This window comes from Solanum stenotomum, chromosome 7, assembly GCF_019186545.1.
Source record: "Solanum stenotomum isolate F172 chromosome 7, ASM1918654v1, whole genome shotgun sequence".
Lineage (NCBI taxonomy): Eukaryota > Viridiplantae > Streptophyta > Magnoliopsida > Solanales > Solanaceae > Solanum > Solanum stenotomum.
In genome coordinates this window covers 1,416,593-1,425,703 of record NC_064288.1, presented here as the reverse complement: position 1 = coordinate 1,425,703, position 9,111 = coordinate 1,416,593, and positions in this window count along the sequence as shown.

Sequence of the window (9,111 nt, the reverse complement as noted above, 5' to 3'; positions counted from 1 at the left end):
AGGCTTCTAACATGGTTCAAGGAACATTAGATCCTTCTAACCCCAGTGGTCCACTAACACAACGTAAATATAATAAGGAAAGAGATCGCGAAAATTTAGCTAAAATGGTTTTTGTTTGTGGTTTGCCTTATAGTTTTCCTTCACATCCCGGTTTTATTGAATATATTCAACAAACTTATAATCCTACTTATAGAGGTTTTTCAAGAAATACTGTTAAATCTGATGTTTTTGTATATCAAGGTAAACATTGTCAATATCTTTGTTGTATATTTAGCATATTAGATTGTAGAGTGTCTATAACTTCAGACGTGGGTCATAGTGTTAATGGACGTGATTATTTAACTGTTACAGCACATTAGATTGATCATAACTGGAATTTGCAAAAAAGAATTTTAAGTTAAAAAGAATGTGTAGAGAAAAAAATTGGTGCATATTTAGCTTCAAATATTTTGAGTGTTCTAGATTATTACATGTTTATAGATAAAGTAATGTCTGTCGCATTAGATAATGCATCTAATAATATAAACGTTGCTAGTATGTTAAAAACTAGATTATGTCCAATTGATGATAATTATTTTCATGTTAGATGTGTTGCACATGTATTAAATTTAGTTGTACGAGATGGTATTTCATTATTTAAATATGGTTGTATGAAAATTGAATATGTTGTTGCCTAGATTTTTTTATGCTCAAAGAGTTGCTGGAATTAGGGAATTTAATGAGAGTTGTGTACTATGTGATTTGCCACCAAGAAAAATTCCGAGACATATTAAAACAAGGTGGAATTCTTTTTACGAAATGTTTTCAGTTGCTTACGAATATAAAAGACCCATACAAATTGTGTTTAATGCTAATAATGTTAACCCATTAGAGAGAATATGTGAAGAAGATTGGGAAGAAACTAATGAACTATTAGAATTTTTAAGACTTTTTTATGATGCTACAATCATGTTTTCTGAAATTTATTATCCTACTATTTCATCAGTATTAATAAATATTTGTGTTATTTCAATTCAATTTTCTAAATACAAAAAGATTGAAAAATTTAGAGTTGCAATTGAAGGTATGATTGAAAATTTTTTAAAATATTTTTTCCTATTCCTCAAATTTTTTAACTGCTACTTTACTTCATCCTGACTATAAATTACGAGGTGTGCAGGGACTTGTTGACACTTTTTATGATACTTTAGAAATTTTACCGAAAAAAAATCCAACTTAGTGAAATGTGTAAGTCTAGCATAAAAGTAGAAGCAAAAATTTTGTATGAAAAATATATAACTACAGGAAATACTTAAGGAGAAGTGGTCAAACTTCTAATTCTCAGAGTAAAGCTCAAATTTCAAGTTATATGCGAGGTTTTCTTGGTCTTAACTCTTCTAACCGTGATGATTTTGAAGAATATCTTAATCAATCTTTAGAAACAGTGGAAGACGGAGATGACAATAAAGAATTATTAGCATGGTGGAGTAGACGAAGCGTTGCATTTCCAATTTTGAGCAAAGTGGTTCGTGATGTTCTAGCTATTCAAGCTTCACCAGTTGCATCAGAGGCTGCTTTTAGTGCGGCAAGGTTTCAACTTGGCGATCATAGACATTCATTGGCTGAAGAAAGTTTGAAAACATCAATTTTATTTAGAGATTAGGTCAACGCCGAGAGGAGAAATTATAATTTGTCAAACTTAAGTTCCAAACAAGAAGCTTGGATTAATGTGGTAATTGGATCTAGTGATGATGAATTAGAGTCACAAGAGTTTCTAGCAAGTTTGCCAACACCGGAGGATGTTACCGTCAATATGATACGAAATTAGAATTGAATTTTAAAGGAGAATACAAATATTAGATTACATCCGAGAACTAATTGAAACAGAACCCTTTTTAGAAGGTGGCTGCGTAAATTAGTTACTCATCTAATTTGTAACAAATATTAGTTTTACATATGAGAACTTATTGAAATAGAACCCTTCCTAGAAGGTGGCTGCGTAGATTAGTTACTTCACTAATATTTGTAAATTGTAACTTCTAAGTTCTAAATTGAAATTAGATTTTATTGAATAAATTTGAAGGCTTTATTTAAGTCTTTTTTTATATAACTATTGTCTTACATTTTAATTTTAATTTTAAAATACTAACTCCATTAATATTTGTAAATTGTAACTTCTAATATTTTATTGTTTTTTGTATTAAATCAAAACAAAAGACTGCATCATTATTTCAAGTTAAATTCTTTTAAAATATTTAAAATACAAATTTGAAATTTGAAATTTAAAACTTGAAACTTGAAACTTGAAATTTGAAATTTGAAATTTGAAATTTGAAATTTGAAATTTGAAATTTGAAATTTGAGAAGTTCAAATTTGTTAAGCATTTTTTATTAGCTAAAAATGTTATTGAAAACTAAATAAACTAAAAATGTTATTCAATAACATATAATTTCAATACAAATAAATAAACATATAAAAAAAATAAAAATTCCACGTCCCGTCAAACCTCGTCCCATCCCGTATATACAGTGGAACGGGATGGGACGAATTTTTATCCCCCGAATCCCGGTCCCCCCCGAATCCCGGCCAGGTCCTCCCCACTGTATAATGGAGTTCGTCATTTATTGACGGATTTCTGTCCCGTCCCGTCCCCCTTCGTCCCATCCCCCAGTGTCCGTCCCCATCCCCTTGCCAGCCTTACTGATACCATCGAAGTATACATATACTTTGATGGTATCTGTATACTCTGATGGTATCAAGCAGTAATCAAACAATCTTTTCACTGAAACACTGCCTCTTCCTCATTGATGTCATCATAGTGTTCGTGTGTATATATACACTTTGATGGTATCAATCAGTAAACACAAATTAGTAGTTAAAAACATGAAGGGTGTGAAAGTAAGAGGGTAACCGTTTGTAAATAGTTTGCCTTTTTGGGGTACAAGTATTCTTTTCCCATTTTTTAAAAATCAATGCACGTTTCATTTGCAAATTTATTTGGGAAAATAATCATTTTGATCTTCAAGTTATTGTTTTATTGCAATTTTGGTCCTTGCATTATGTAATATCCCGTAACTTAAAATACATTTGCGACTCGTAAACACTAATGCATAAATGCGAGATCGAGGGAGGTATATCATTGAAAATTGTTAAGTATACCATGTAACATATTTAGTCATTTGAAGGGTTAAACAAAAGTTTTAGGTCAAAGAGATCATTAAAGAAAAGATTAAAGTTTAAAAGTTGATTGTGGAGGAATACTACAGATGATCTCATTTCTCATTTGACTTTGAACGAGCATATCTCTTAATATATAACGAGTTAGAGGGCCTACAAACCTATCCAATTGAAGGTATTTGAGTCTAGTTTCCATCAAAATAAACCGCTCGTTAAAATGATATCAGAGTAAAAAGTTATGTTCATTCTACGACAGACGCGCGCACTACCCAATCACTGCGGGACATGTGGTACTTTAGAGAAAGTCGGCCAAATTTGTTGTTTTTATATTAGAAGTTTGAGATATACTTTCTCATATACTCAAGAAAGTGTAAGGACTAGTTTCAAGTTATTTCTTCAAGTTTTTCTCATCTTCAATCCACCAAAGCTTAAGGTAAGTTGGTTTCTTCAAGAATCAAGTGTATTCCTCTCCATAGACCTATAGATATACTTAGCTAAATGTTTTCTTGAAGGAAAACATATTGTTCTTGGAGAATAAAAAAGGGCAGGGGCCATTTTTCTTTGATATATAGGTATAAATCCTCTTCTATCTTCATAAATAGTATTCCAAGGATACTTTAAGTATAATTTGCAGGTAGGACTCACAGGATGGTGATAGGAAGCCGTGAGTCCATGTTTTACCCATTGTATTTGATGTTTTGGTGAGGAGGAAGTTTGTAGAAGATTGTGTTGGCTGTTGTTTTGACCAAATGAGGGGTCAATGGTATTGTATTGAGGAAGTAAGCTGGTTACATTAAAACGGAAGGCGAGGTATAGAGAACGCGACTTTTATAGTTCTTGAAAGTTTGTCGCTCACCAAGTGTTTAATGAAATTCCTAAGTCGCTAAGAATATGTTGTAGCTGATTATATGTTCTCATATTATTTTAATTTATGGCATTGATTTTCTACCAACTTAAACTATGAGCTTATAAAGGAATTTGACATCGTTAACAAGGAATCGGTGGGATGGTGATCGGAGGCCATGAGTTTTACTTTTATGTTAAGTGTGGATGATTAAGGGGGCTAGTTCTTTATGGTTAAATGATGAGGAGTAATATTGAACATGTAAATAAGTCATAAGCCTACTTGGAAAGTAGAGAAATAGAAGAGTGTGGTGATACACCATTCATCTATGGTAATTGTTGAGATGGTCGCTCGTGAACCATTATTGTGTTTTTGGCATTGTTGTGACTCTAGATTAGTTTCTTATACTATCCTTTTATGATTTTATGTTATAGATAAAGTTGTCAGCAAAGGAGTTTGACGATGTAAGATAGTAAGTCCTGAATTAAGGTATGTAATGTTAAAACCTCTTTTGCCCTTAAGGCACGACCTAAACTCGCATGTTCTTCCGATAAATGTCACTACAGATTCTATGATACTTGAAAGAAAGTTATCCTATTTTATAAATCCTCTCATGTTGAGTCCTAAACCTATAGAGTTATAGTTTTCTTCAAGGAAGCAATATGTTTCACACAACTACATTTGTCTACAGTTGAAACTCTTAGAAGTTAGCGGTGTACATGTTGCATAAATTTAAAGAAAGTAGCCAGCCACAGACTGTTCGTAAGTGCATAGGTCACAAGATATATGATTATCAAGATAAATAATGTAATCATGAATTGTATCACGAGCTATGTGATTAATAAATTAATTATTATAAATAATTGCAAGCAATTGAGATTATAGACTACTCTGCAGTGTATGGTGGGTATATTTAGGGCTACTACGTACAATGGTACTTTGTGCACATAATTCAGATATAGTCAGCTGAAATTTCTCGTCGTGGATTCACCTGACTGACACAGGCCTGCGGGCAGACCATACAGGAGCCTTAGGGGGCGTACCTTGATAGACCTCGTTATCAGACTATGAGATTTCACGCGTGGTCATGACAGTGGGCTATAGATGCCATATAGGGTTCACTAATCGCCGTCAGTAGGCCACCATGTGATTCCCTGACAGTTAGCTTTACAAAGAGCAAAGAAGCGATATAATGAAGTAAAGATATCACTTAGGCAAATTATAGGGATTATATATATATAAATGACTAAGCTATGAAACGTTCGATAAGTACCCTTGAGGTTGGTCATAATTCCAGTTACGGATTATGTCTTTTGCATACACATGCTCAGATTTGTCTATCATGATATTTGATGTCTACTTGTTATTCAGTTTGCTTTACATACCGATACATGTTTTGTATGTACTGACGTCCTTATTATTTTGGCGTTTCATTTGTATCACTACTGGATCAGGTACTCAGGACAACAAGCATTTTCAGTAGACTAAAGACTTCCAGTTTAGCAGTTGGTAAGCTCCACCTCTACCTGGAGCTATAAGATATTTAGAGCCTATATTTTGCTACGTATGTACATATATCAGAATGGGTATGTCGGGACCTGTCCCGACTAGTTATCAGATTCTCAGCGGCATACTCTTTAGAGGCTTCGTAGACTTAATCTTGTTTCCGTTGTAAAGTAGCCCAACATGGCCTTTCGTTATCTATGTTTTAGTATGTGTCTTCATATAGGTTCCGCTTCCTGTGAATCTACAACTTTGGCATGATATTAGTAAGATATTTAGCAGGTGCTTGTGTATATTCTTGATGTCTGCCCCTTTCTAGTTAGGGGTGTGACACATTATGTGACTTAATATATTTAACCTTTAACAATTAAAATATGTTATTTTAGCCCCTAAAGTTAACAAATTTGAGAGTTATTAACTGAAGCAGCATAGATATATTTATTTATTATGTGTCCTTTTACTTTTATTGACACCTAATTGTTATCTTATTTTAGGAGTGAATATCTAATATACTACCAAAATTATTTTTTTGGCGATTGACAAGACCCTAATGTATGTACTTTTCCTATTTTTTGTTTCCGATATATCTTACATCTTCATTGCGATAATATATTACCCTATTTCATGATGTTAATGTCTAAAAAATTCCATCTGATTCACAATTGGCTGTACATTCATCATTAACTCATACTTCACCATCAAAGGTTGAAAGAATCTATTTACACACATTCCTATTTAACAAATCACAATATGATATTGCATTCTTTGCCTCTAACTATTCTCTTATCTAGAGTCTATTATATAGANCATGTGATTCCCTGACAAATAGCTTTACAAAGAGCAAAAAAGCGATATAATAAAGTAAAGATATCACTTAGGCAAATTATAGGGATTATATATATATAAATGACTAAGCCATGAAACGTTCGATGAGTACCCTTGAGGTTGGTCACAATTCCAGTTACAGATTATGTCTCTTGCATGCACATGCTCAGATTTGTCTATCATGATATTTGATGTCTACTTTTTATTCAGTTTGCTTTACATACCGGTACATGTTTTGTATGTACTGACGTCCCTATTATTTTGGCGTTTCATTTGTATCACTACTGGCTCAGGTATTCAGGACAATAAGCATTTTCAGTAGACTAAAGACTTCCAGTTTAGCTGTTGGTAAGCTCCACCTCTACCTGGAGCTATCAGATATTTAGAGCCTATATTTTGCTACGTATGTACATATATCAGAATGGGTATGTCGGGGCCCTGTCCCGACTAGTTATCAGATTCTCAGAGGCATACTCTTTAGAGGCTTCGTAGACTTAGTCTTGTTTCCGTTGTAAAGTAGCCCAACGGGGCCTTTCGTTATCTATGTTTTAGTATGTGTCTTCATATAGGTTCCGCTGCCTATGAATCTACAACTTTGGCATGAGATTAGTAAGATATTTAGCAGGTGCTTGTGTATATCCTTGATGTCTGCCCCTTTCTAGTTAGGGGTGTGACACATTATGTGACTTAATATATTTAACCTTTAATAATTAAAATATGTTATTTTAGCCCCTAAAGTTAACAAATTTGAGAGTTATTAACTAAAGCAACATAGATATATTTATTTATTAGGTGTCCTTTTACTTTTATTGACACCTAATTGTTATCTTATTTTAGGAGTGAATATCTAATATACTACCAAAATTATTTTTTTGGCGATTGACAAGACCCTAATGTATGTACTTTTCCTATTTTTTGTTTCCGATATATCTTACATCTTCATTGCGATAATATATTACCCTATTTCATGATGTTAATGTCTAAAAAATTCCATCTGATTCACAATTGGCTGTACATTCATCATTAACTCATACTTCACCATCAAAGGTTGAAAGAATCTATTTACACACATTCCTATTTAACAAATCACAATATGATATTGCATTCTTTGCCTCTAACTATTCTCTTATCTAGAGTCTATTATATAGATTGTGTTTTTAATAATTTTTTTAAATATTCGTTAGCTTTAAGAACTAAAATAACATATTTTAATTAATTGAAGGTCAAATATGTTAAGTCATCTAACACAAGAACCAAAACTGTAATATAATAATAACTTGAGAACCAAAATTACTATTTTTTTTAATTTATTCGTGCTATAACTTTTAAAAATATATTATAATTATCATAAAATTCACAGAATTCAATTATATCTCTTTCGTCCTAAGGATTAACTAATCTTTCTTGTATTACTAGATAATGTTGCCCGTGCTATGCACGGGCCCAATAATATAAATGGTATATTTTGGGGCTAATAACTGAGTTTTTTAAGCGATTGTTTGCGTGGATAAAGGAATAAGTTTTTTTTATCACAAACCTGTACTTTCTTTGACGCTATTTAAGGCATAATAAGACTACTCACATACAACATTTTTGAAATATTTTATGTTGTCAATTATCATGATTTATAGTATTTTTACGATAGATTCACTTCAAGAATCAGTGAAATCTTTTGTATTTTTTTTCAAAACATATTTTATGTTGTCAATTATCATGATTTATAGTATTTTTACGCAATTTTTAAATATAAAAAAATAAGACAAATAAATTAAAATGGACCCAATATATGTTATTTTTGTTGTTTCAATTTATGTGACACAAATGAAATTTGGAGAGTCATCCCAATTTTCATATTTTTTTTTAAATGTTTGAAGTTATTAATTATTGTGATTTATAATATTTTTATGTAACTTTGAAATAATGTACATTACTGGTCACTTTGTCCTAATTTATGTGATATGGATAAAATTACAAAATTAACCCTTTTAAAATGTCTTTNTGGTTGTACATTCATCATTAACTCATACTGCACCATCAAAGGTTGAAAGAATCTATTTACACACATTCCTATTTAACAAATCACAATATGATATTGCATTCTTTGCCTCTAACTATTCTCTTATCTAGAGTCTATTATATAGATTGTGTTTTTAATAATTTTTTAAAATATTCGTTAGCTTTAAGAACTAAAATAACATATTTTAATTAATTGAATGTCAAATATGTTAAGTCATCTAACACAAGAATCAAAACTGTAATATAATAATAACTTGCAAAAACCAAAATTACTATTTTTTAAATTTATTCGTGCTATAACTTTTAAAAATATATTATAATTATCATAAAATTCAGAGAATTCAATTATATCTCTTTCGTCCTAAGGATTAACTAATCTTTCTTGTATTATATAAGGAAAACAAAATTTCAACAATCTTTAGCTTTTGATTGTTTTAGCTTTACACATAATAGTACATCCACATTAAAATGCTCAATACTACATTATTAAAATATATTCAACTTACACTAATATATTTCACCAAAATGATATTAATTTTTACTTCATAAAAATTGACACGTGGTCATTATATATCAAGTAATATTAACATAAAAAAAATATTTATATATAATTAATATTAGTAGCAATTAAATTAAATCGAACCAAAATAGGTAACAATCGAGTTCCGAGCCCATCTAAAGTTGGACATCTGCACCCAACTTGCCCAAAACGCTGGCGCAGCCCCTGTTTTTTTTTTTGTTGGTATAATTCAGTTTACATACACAC